The sequence below is a fragment of the Aquila chrysaetos genome, chromosome 7 (assembly GCF_900496995.4).
Source record: "Aquila chrysaetos chrysaetos chromosome 7, bAquChr1.4, whole genome shotgun sequence".
NCBI lineage: Eukaryota > Metazoa > Chordata > Aves > Accipitriformes > Accipitridae > Aquila > Aquila chrysaetos.
The window spans coordinates 38,684,063-38,694,885 of NC_044010.1; the positions used below are offsets into that span (position 1 = coordinate 38,684,063).

General features: G+C 55.3%; 1 protein-coding gene across 1 annotated transcript in view; it reads left to right on the forward strand.

The window, feature by feature from the left end:
• Positions 1-817: 817 nt before the first annotated feature.
• Positions 818-10,823, forward strand: part of BCOR (BCL6 corepressor) — an 83,195-nt gene continuing 73,189 nt past the window's right edge. Inside the window, exon 1 of the mRNA XM_030020859.2 lies at positions 818-1,069. The gene's annotated coding sequence lies outside the window, so the exon portion shown is untranslated. The remainder of the gene's footprint in view (positions 1,070-10,823) is intronic.

The following is a 10,823-nucleotide window of genomic DNA, read 5'->3' on the forward strand; positions in this document are numbered from 1 at the left end:
GCTCTCCCCCCCCCCTTATCAGCACGCCCAGCTGGCGAGGGGCGAGGGGAGAGCTCCGGGGGGGGGGGTCCCGGACCGAGGTAGGAGGTCGGGATGGGGGCGGAGAGAGTAACCGAGCATCCCTCCCGGTGCCCAGGTCCCCGGCGCTGCCCCGCCGGCGCTGCGGGGGCTCCGCGGGGAACGCCGGGGGTGGTGGTGGGGGGTGTCTCCCCTCAACGAGCCGCTTGTCGTTCGGTCGCCCTTCCGCACCGGGGGCCTCATCCTGCCGGCGGTTACGACCCAGCCCCGAAGTTTGGTGGCGAAGCGAGGGGGGGGGGGGGAAGCCCCGAAGCCCCCCCCGGGCAGGGGATGCCGCCGGCGCTGGGCGGGCGGCCGAGGCACACAGGGGTTAACCGCGCCGCGGCCGGGAGGAGCAGTTAAAGTGCACGGGCTGCAGATGCTTTTCAGGCCTCGGTGTCTACCGTTTTAAATTAAAAAAATGCACCCGGCCCGACCGTGCACCAGTGACCTGCAATTTCCCCTTCTTTTCAAACTGAAATATGGCCAAACTATCTTCAAGTTAACTTAGGGGCTGGGGACGGAGGCGGGGGAGGTTGGGGTGGGGGGGGGGGGGGGGGGGGGGAGGAGGAAATCGCTCTGGGTTGAGATCTCTGTGTCAAGTTTCATCCCCTCCTGACATTTCTGGCTCCGCGCCAAAGTCCTGAAAATGGAAAATTGGGGAAGGGCGGGCGGTGAGGGGAGTGTGTGTGTGTGGGGGGGGGGGGGGGTGGTGTGTGGGATGGGGGGGGGGGGGGGGTGGGTGAGCGGGCCGGAGCTCTCGGCGGAGCGGCAGTAGCGAGAGGCTCTGGCCCAAGAGGGATGCATGAGCGAGCCCGTCTGAGCGGAGCGCGGCGGCATCTTCCGCCATCCATTCCGCCGCCCAGGCGCGTGGAGAGCCGCCGGCCGCTGCCATTGTTACCGCCGGGCGATGCGGGGACCGGAGCCGCCGCTCCGGCGAGACCTAAATAGCCCCTGACAGCGTCTCTTCGCACCCACAGCTCGGCAGATTGCACTCGGCGGACGGCCTCAGGTCTGTGTCGCTCCCTTTCGCGGGAGTCCCTTTAAATCACCGCTGCCCCCCCCCCCCCCGCCTTCTCCCGGGGGATGCTGCCGACCTTCCCCCCCCCCCCCCCGGCTCCGGCCCCGCACACCGTCCCTTCCTCGTTCCCCCTCCCGCAGCCGGCCGCGGCCCCGCTGCCACGGCTCGGCACGGCGCGGAGCCACCGGCCCGGCGCGGAGCCCCGCCGGGGGGGGGGGGAGGCGGGGTGGGGGGAGAGAGAAAAGTCTCTGCTGAAATACTTTCGGCAGGCTGCGCCTTTGCCAGGAGGGGTCTTAGCGCCGGGTCTTTTGTCTTGGGGCCTTCGCCTGCGTCCCCCGGGGTGGCTTGGCGGCTCTCCCGGGAAGAGCCTGCGGGGAAAGCACCGGGGCGTCCCGGGCTGCCGCCGCGGGCACCAGAGCCCCGGCCCCCCGCTACCAGCGCCCGGCCGGCACTTCTGCAGGCTCGCCCGCCTGCCGGTTCCCCTCTCCGGCCGCAGGAGCCGAGGGGCTCGGGCTGTGAGCCCGGCCCTCCGGAGCCCCGTCCTGCCCGCGCCGCCCCTTCGCGTGGTCAGCGTGACAGTGGCCCAAGGTGGGGGGGGGGGGTCCCTCGCCAGTCACTCCACCGGCCATCCCGGAAAGTGGGCCGGGGGGCAACTCCGGCAACCAAAGCGCTACTTTGCAGCTGCCCCCCCCCCCCCCCCCCGCGCCCGGCAGCACCGGGGCGAAGCGAGCAGACGTGTGCGCTCCCTTCCCCCGGGACACCGGGGAGCGCCACGTCCCCCGCGGGCCCCTTGCGAGGGGGCACTTTATTTTTTCCAGCATCCTTTTCCTCACCCCCCCCCGCCCCGGCTGAGGCCGAGCCGGCGTGTGTGTGTGTGCGTGTGTGTGTGTGTGCGAGACGAGGTTATCGCCAACCCGAGTCATTCTTTCCAGGCCGGCTGCCGCGGGAGTCTCTCCCAGGTGGAGCCGGTGCGGGCGGCCGGTACCCGGGGAGACAAAGGCGGGAGCCCGGGCTGCGTCCGGAGCCCCGCGGCGTGGACAAGTGCGGGGGCTGCCGGCTCGGCCGGGCTCGGTTCGGCTCGGACCCCCCCCTCCTCCCCGGACCGGCGGCGGCGGGGCTGGGCCGGGGCCGCGGGGTGCTGCCGCTGCCCCGGGGAGCGCGGGCTGGGTTATCCGAGCGCGTCTTTCCAGTTCCATTGAATGCAGCACTTTTAGGCGATTGTTTTCCCTTTCCACTTGTTTGTCTCCTGCTAGCCTCGTAAACTGCTTCATGATTTATTACCTAGGCTAAGTGCTTAATTTGTGAATATGAAACAGATTAAAAGGAGATCGGCGTATTTTAGCAGGCAGGCCAGAGCAAAGCCCGGCAGCTGTTTCGAGTTTGTAGGCACCTCCAACCTCGTGTTAAGCAGGCTAGCCTGCTAGTGATCAAGGGGGTATCCCCGGGCTCTCTCCGAGAGGCCCACCGCCGCCGGCTCCCCGTGCGCACGGCTGCCGCGGAGACCAGCCGCGGGATGGGCTCTGTGAGTTGTTTTTTTTTTTTTTCTGGGGGGGACGACACACGACACACACGACACACCGATGCCGTCCGTCAAACCGACACCCGCCGGCGCTGGGCTTCAGGAGCGGCTGCATCCCCGCCGAAGGCGGGCTCTGCCGGCGGAGGGCCCAGCAGGCACGCAGAGGGTTAACGACGACTCTGCCCTCTCCTTCAAAGGACTCACTCGAGATAGAGTAAATACGGTCGGGGCGGGGGCGGGGGGGTGCCGCTCAGGCCACATGATGCAAAAGTAAGACAAGCACACTCCGGAGAACAAAGGCTTCCTCCCCCCTTCCTCCCCCTCCCCCCAAAATCTGTCTTAATTCTGCAAGTAAACTTGAGCAGCTATAAAACAAAGGGGAACGATGGAAGTTATAGCCAAGGGACAATCCAAATAAATACCTTTGATGCAGTCCAAGCACGCACTCAGGATTTTCTGGAGCCCCCCCCCTGCCCCGTATCCTCAGCCAGGCGGGACATCGCAGGGTCCCCCCACGACACGGTGACTGCACCGTCAGGGTTGTGGCTCGGGACGATTTAGGCCATGTCCCGCTGCCTGGTGCCAGCCCTACGGGAGGAAGGCCAGGCTGCACCGTCGGGGCCGGGGCCGGGACCGGGACCGGGACCAGGGGCAGCAGCAGCGGGGCAGGCCTGCGCCCGGTGTCCCATGGGACCAGCTCGCTGGGAGGACTGCGGGGCCGGTAGAGATGTGCCCGGGTCCCCAAGGAGGCCGTGAAGCACGGTGTGGGGCTGGGAGCGGTGTCCCAGCACCGCGGGAGCCCGACAGGAGCCAGCCAAAGTGGTTTGTGTCCCCCCCAACCCCGTGATGGCCCCGGCCCCGGGTCACGCAAGTGACACCTCCCTGCCTGCGACCCCCCTGCTCCTGCGTTTGCAGAGCAGGCCAGCTACTTTCATGCTTGTCACCAGCACCCTGGAGCAATTCCCAGCCCCAGTGCCCCACGGAACCTGCCTTCTCCCTTCACCCCGCACCCCGTCCCCCGTCCCCCAACTTGGCCCTTGGAGGAGTTTTTAATGCATCGGGGACGGCAGAGGAAGCGAAGGGGGAAAGCGGCAAGCCAGCAGCCTGTGCAGCCGAGCAGACCGCGAGGCCTGCTAGGTACAAAGCACTGCTGCTAAGCCCGAAAGCCAGAGAGAGGCAAAAATCTGTAACCTGCCCTGTACCTCGGAGCGCCGGTTAAGAACCGGGAGCAAGAGCACTGTGTCACTCCCGCTGGAGCACAGCAGGCAGGGCTGGCTAGGAGGTAAATGACTCATGTGCCCTTGTTGCACCTCAAGCGGTTGCTCTAGTGCTGGAGACGCGGCCGGTGTCGGAGCTGCGGAAGGAGCGGGAGATGGGGACAGACTCTGGGCAGAGCGTGGGGACGAGGGGTGGGGTGGCACATGTCTGGGCAGGCTGAGCCCCGGTCTGCCGGGGAGCGGGAGAGCAAAAGACAGTGAACACGGAATTCAGGAAGATCCCTGTGTGTGTACGTGTGTGAAGATGTCAGAGCAACTCTTGTCTGGGGAAAGCTGAATATAAGCTGTGGCTGGGAAGCAGTCCTGTAGGTACATGCGAGTGAGGGCTTGGGGACACCCCCTCCCATGGCAAGGAAGCACCTGAAGGAAGAGTGCAAGAACGAGACAACAGCGGATATGTGTTTGTGTGTCTACGCAACCGTTTCAGGTTGGCTTGAGACGAGGTCCTTCTTCCGTATTTGGGGCAAGATTTGTGGCAAACCAGTGCTGGAACCCATTTCCCAGGGGCCTGATGGGGTTTGGGTGTAGTTGACGGGTCCCTGCCTTGTGACAGGAGAGGTATTGCATAGGTATTATACGCCACTGCTGTTTCTAGCCCTGGGCCTCGTTCACTGACTGAAAGTAGGACTGAAAGTTTTGAGCAACCTGAAGAGCAGTAGGCAAAAATGGCCCCAGGGTCTCTGCACCTCCCTGTAGGTTCTGCACAGAGCTGTTCTCTCGCTAGGTACCCCCAGCATTTTAGCAGGGAGAGAAAAACACAGGCTTGTGTCGTGATGGTAAGATACAGCGCTTTTCTCTCCAAGCAGTATACATAACAAGAAGCTGGAAAAAAGACAGTGGCAATGGAAAAAGGAAAAAAACCGTTTCCAACTTGTTGGCTTGGCCTTGGCAGTCATCCCTACCTCAGGGAGGGCTATGGCCACAATGTTAAGCCTTGGTTACACTGCTGAAATTCACCATGCTAAAAGTCACCTGGTCCCTCGAGCGCTCTTGTAAAGCACTCCAGGTCCCCATAGAAAACGGTTTGCGTGTGCTTAAAACTATGTGAATTGGATTTGCTTCCAACAGTGCATAATGCCAGTTTCAGCCTGATCCTGTCTGGCTTTCACTGAATTAACGCCTGGATGGATCTAAGTCCAAATGTCTCAGACCAAAGTGGTTCGGATAGTCCTCCTGCTGCTGTCCCTCGCTGCCCCGAAGGCATTTTAAAATCTCCTTGGAAGTGCTCTTATGTGGCGATGGCTAAGCCTCAGAAACAAAGCAGTGGAGAACACTACTAAAGCAGAACGAGCAAACCCCGATGGCTTGGTGCAGTTGGCAGGGACACCGAAAAGTATGAAAGCTGCTTCAGTTTGGAGCACAGGCGCACCCCAGGCTCCTCGCATAGCCCCGGCCCTTCCCGGCCAGCAGTAGCAGGCTGCGGGCACCCCGTCCTCACCAGCCTGCAGGCCTTCTTGCAACCGGGCTTACACCTTTGACGTTTGCCCAGTAACAGTTATCAAGTCGCAACGTCTCTCTTTTTCACCACTTCCTAACAACTCGCTGCCTCCGGAATGCTCCCGAGAAGGAGAAAAACGATTTCACAAGTCCTGTCACCAAAAACTCTTAAAGACCTCTACGTGACCACCTAAAGGATGTCTTCATATTCTTATAAACTCTGTTTATGCTGCCTGTCTGGGCTCTGTTTAGATTTGTAAGCTCTTCGGGGTATGACTCTGCCTTGCATCGCCTAATGGACTGTGGCTATCATCTAAACACAAAACAGCAGGGAGAAGTTTTGGACTAGGGTAAGGTTCAGGATGCGGAGGGATAAATAGGGGGATCGACATGCACTAAATTTCAGTGCTATTTTATCTTTCCAGGTTCACAAGTATTGTGTTACCTGACAGCAGCTTTAGTGTGCTGGGCACTTGGTAGGCACAGAAGGCAGATTGTTCCTGTCTGCCCAAAAAATGGAAGCAAAACTGTAAAAACTACAACGGCAGATGACCAGGACGGCGATGTCAATGGTACAGGGAGGCAGGCGAGCTCCCGGCTTCAGCCGCGGGCTCCTTTGCCACGGCTCTCCGAGGCCACCGCTCCCAAAGCCTGTGTCCTGCAGTTAGAAGAGAACAGTGTGCGTTTGTATGCGTGTGTTCATGTGAATGTAATTTTGTTTCTACATAATGTGGATTACCTTTTTTTTAGCAGCAAATCCGTTCAGGGGTTTAGATAAAAAGAGAAATCCTCCAGCCGTTCCCTCCCTGGGAAAGGGCTTGTCTCCTGTCGCTTTCTCTGCTCCTTTTTCCGAGCGCTCCCCAAACACCTTTTTTCCTACCTCAGCATCCGATCTCACCTTGAGAGCCTGCCCGCTCTCAGGGTGAAACGCTCTCACACGGGGAGTAGGGGAAAACGCAAGGAATAAGGCACAGCAGGCGAGGTGCTCGGATGAACGGGAGGAGAAGGGAACCGGGGTGTAGGGTGTAGAAGTACCCCCCAACAGCGTTGCACTGGGTGGTGCTAATGGGGGGGTTACACCCCCACAGCCCCCCCAAGAAGCCCCCCCGGCAGGGAGATTGAGTGCAGGACACCTAACAGGCTTTCTTCTGAACCGTGGTAGGACTGCTTGGCTTTACAAAGTGTGAAGGCAATCTTGTCGGGAAAGAGAGCTCCATTGATTTAAATGCAAAATTACCCTCCCGCAGTTCTAATTTCCCAGGCGAGGGCTGTGCAGGCTCTGAAAACATGGAAGTTGTTGATGTATTGGTTCAATTAATTTTTAAAATAAGTTTGAATGCCATTTGTTTCAAATTTGATAGGAAAGCGCTGTAGATTTTTGCAAGCAAAGACCAAGGTGAAGCGCAGATGGGGTGTGTATTTCGCACAGCCTTGAAAAGAGGGCTTAAACGAGGCATTCATTTAGTACCCGGCCTCGGCGCGGGGATGAGCGAGACCCGTGGTGAAAGAAAAAGACCTGAACATCTGTATTTGCTAAGTGGCACTGGCAGCAGTCAGCCAGCTCGCTGAGGAGAGCAGACATGAGGGTGTGAGGCCCAGGGGAGACTGCTGGGTCCCTGGTGCTTTTTAAAAGGAAATAATAGCTTGTGGGGGAACCCTTTCTGGTGGCCTTGGCTCCCGTGACCCCCCTCTGATGTATGATATTTAAACAAGGAAATGTCAATATTGGTTTTCCACATACAGCCTAGTTCTGCTCTCCATGAAAACTAATGACAAACCCCTTGGAGGGTGAGAGGAGAGCAGACCCCAAAACAGCCGCTCAGACCCAAATACTGTTGGGTGCAGCAGCCTGGAAGGAAGAAAGAGCAGGTTGTCACGAGCGGCTGGGCGATGTGCGCTTGCAGGTAAATTAGAAAGAAGAGAAGCAATCCCATCCGGCGATACGCCGTGCTTCAAAGCTGCAGGTCTGATGGTTTGAATGATTATTGCTTTTTAAAATTATAAATTGCATTTTGGTACAGCAAGTGAGGGTAATGTGCTGCTTGCTAGAATTAAGTGCAACTCAGGGGTGTTTTGTTGTAACAAAGGTGACTTCTCTGTGCTCGCATTTTCATGGTCGGGGCTAATGGAGAATTTAATTTGAACCCAATGCCTATCTAGCAGTGGTTTTGGAAAGGAGTGATGCTAATTGTATGAGAAGATACCCATAAACTGGGCCATCAGATTTATCTTCTCATATACGTGTCCTCTGAGGTAGGAAAGTGTAAGTCATAGGAAGAGAGGGCAAGTGTGTCTGACTCATAGTAAAATGAGGGCACGTGGAAAGTATAAACGAGGGGAGGGCTGCTACTAGTAGGACATGAAGGCTCTGCCATGTGTCATGGGAAAAATAATTTTATTGTGGATAATTTAAGCTTAAAGGGGGAGTTGTGGTGCAACTGTGTGGCACAGAACATGAGGTGGGGCATATACACAAAAGCAATTTAACCCTTAATCCTGTGCTGCCCTCATCTTGGTGTTGGTTTATGCAGGCTGGCCCTCTCTGGGTGTTGCAGCAGCAGCTTCAAGGTCCTCTAACATAATGTGAACTTCATCATAGTTCACCCCAGGGTAAAAAGCATAGCTACACAGGCTTTACGCTGTATTGGCACCATGTCCCTGGAGGCAGTAGCAGAATAAGTGGTGTATGAGTCCCTTAATCAGCTCTGTGCAGATGGAGAATCACTCCTACATGGGGACCAGCTTTCCTGGGCAGGTCGTAGCTGCTTTCCCACCAGAAGGTGCCCACGGTGCAGGCCCACTATGCTCACCCCGTCTCCAGCATGTGCCGCGACCTCTGTTAGGGCAGAGATGTCAGTGGGAACAGCCTGGGGAGCTGCGCGAACTAGAAGACGCCGCGGGCCAGTCTGATTGCCTTTGGTGGGAAAAGCGCCTTTGGTCTGATACACGACCGCGACATCATGATTAACGTGAATCTCCAACTGGGACTATGGAAGAAGACCTATCATTTGGGAGGAAAATAAATAAAGGAGCGTTGCTCAAGTATGAGTCCTGCTAGGAAGCACAGGGATCGTGTCTGAAGCTGAGGCTCAGCCATTTCCAAGACCGTGTCTGTCCTATATGATTTTCTGCTTTTGAGGGTACAAATGATATGGAAGGAGATCTTTGGGGCACAGACTGTTCCACCCTTGTTATATGAGGCCCAGCACAATGCAGCCCGAGCTACAGTTGAGGCTTTTGGGAGCCAGTCTCACCCAGATAATCCAGCTACAGCTCAGGCCATCTCTCACGCGGAACAGAGTCCAGGCAGCCCCCGGTGCAATGGCACTCGCTGCATGCAGTGTTTCCTGGTGTAGCTCGAGAAGATCAGAGATTGCGAAGCTACTGGAGCGGTGCAGTTAATGCTTGTGTAACACATGGACCTTGGTCCTCCGAGATCCTGCCATTCCACGCTGCTATTGCACAGCAAGGCTATCTCAGAAGCTGAGATAGACTGAAAAATGGATGGGCACCACCAGGATGGGCAGAGGAAGGGCATCTCCTATTTCTTTATCAGAGGACATGTCTCATCTGGTATCTAGTGGGAGAGTCCCAACCTGCTTCATGTCTGTCTTTTGGAGCAGACGTTCATGTGAAGGTGGATGGGGAATGGGCTCGGGTGTGAAAGCAGACCGTTTGCTGTGGTTGAAGAAGCTGTCAGTGAAGTATCTGGGGAGGAGTGTCTCAAAACTGAGCTCCACCACGGCCACTGAAAGGACTGAACTACCCTGAGTCTTGCTGGAACTTAACTGGGGCTTCGGCACTGCAAGAGAGGAAGAGGGAAAAGAGGGAATGGTGTAGTGGAGCCCTGTCTACGCACTCCGCTGTTAGTGCACAGCCAGGGCTAGTGCCATTGTGAGAATATGCAGCAGTTGCTTCTTACAGACAAAAGAAAAAAAATTATGAAGCCCTACTGAAGGCTAGGGCTGATGGAGCACTGAAAAAGCCCCAGCTAGAAAAACTAAGCTAGCTCTGCAGTTTGGTCAAGCGATGCTCAGCGTTGTGAATTTGATGAACAACACCAGTCTGCATGAAGACAGGAGACTTTTTAAATGGGGTTTTAATAAAGTCAGTATTGCCAAGGCTATCTATAAAGGTAATCTGCATAGGGTTTTAAACAAGTAAACTTAATGATGCCATTAATGCTTCCGACATGAATGAGACCGTTGCTGGAATACTGTGTCCGGCTCTGTTGTGGGGTTTGCATGTTAAAAGTGCATTGGCAAATTAATATGGGATCAGAAAAGAACTACAAGAGTGATTCAAGGTCTGGGAATCGCATCTTATTGCAAAAGACTAAAGAAATCCCATCTATTAATTTATCCAAGAGGAGGCTATGACTTGGTTTGATCATAGTCTTTAAGTGCCCTAAGTGTCTCTATGGGGAGATTTCTGATAGTAGAGATCTCTTTAATGTGGCAGACAAAGGCATAATGAGATCCTATGTTGGAAAATGAAGCTCTATGAATTCTGAGCAGAAATAGGTGCTTTTTTTTTTTTAAACCAGTGAGGGGACATAACCACTGGAACAACTGAGGCAAGCAGTGGGTTTTCTGTTACTTAAAAGTCTTCAGAGCAAGATTGGATGCCAGGCTAAAAGCTCAGCCAGAATTTATGAGTCTGATACAAGAACGTCTGGCTGAAATTCACTGGCCCATGATATGTAGCAGGTCAGACCAGCTGATCATAACGGTCCGTTCTTGGTTTAAAAAACCTATGAATTAGGTATTTCAAGTCCCCTGAGCCCCGATACTACTGGAGGTCTTGAAGGACTGCTTTATAAGCTGTCATCATTTAATTGTAAGCAAGCAGGGGGATTGCCTTTTTTTTTTTTTTAATTAATAAAACTTCTTTTCCAAAAGCTTGTTAGGCACCAGAGTTAAGCAGCTGTTAACAAACATGACAACATTTTAAAAACAGTTCAAATAATTCTCCTTCTCCCATTTGCTCAGCTTTGTTCTGCAGCGGCACAATTTCATTAGTGCCGTATCTACCACTGCTTCTCTAGACGAAATTGCAAATTTCAGCAAAATAAAAAAAGCAACCTACGTACTTAGGGTAGCCCCCCTTAGTCCATGCCCTTCTTCACATGCATCCCTTCATCTCACAGATATGTCGCAGGCTTTCTCTCCGCACCGTGCGTGAGCAGAGCAGGGAAGAAGTCCATCCATGTTCTAGTGCAGGCCCCTCAGGTGGGAATTCATTGTCTGGCACAGGAGCGCTTGGCCTACAGAGCTCCTGGCTTGCCTGAATGAATGGCAGGGAAAGGGAAAAAAGGTATTAAGGAGACACCTGGTATTCCTGAAATTATGCAAGCTATTAACCTCCTTGAGGTTGCATAAAATGGCCTCCAGCAAATGGTCAGAATGTTTTTCTTACACGGGAGGAATAGTTTTCAAGACAGCACAAACTTTCCTAATATCTCCTCGAAGGGGAAGAAAAAAAAAAGAAGCTAAGAAAAAATCCCAGCCGT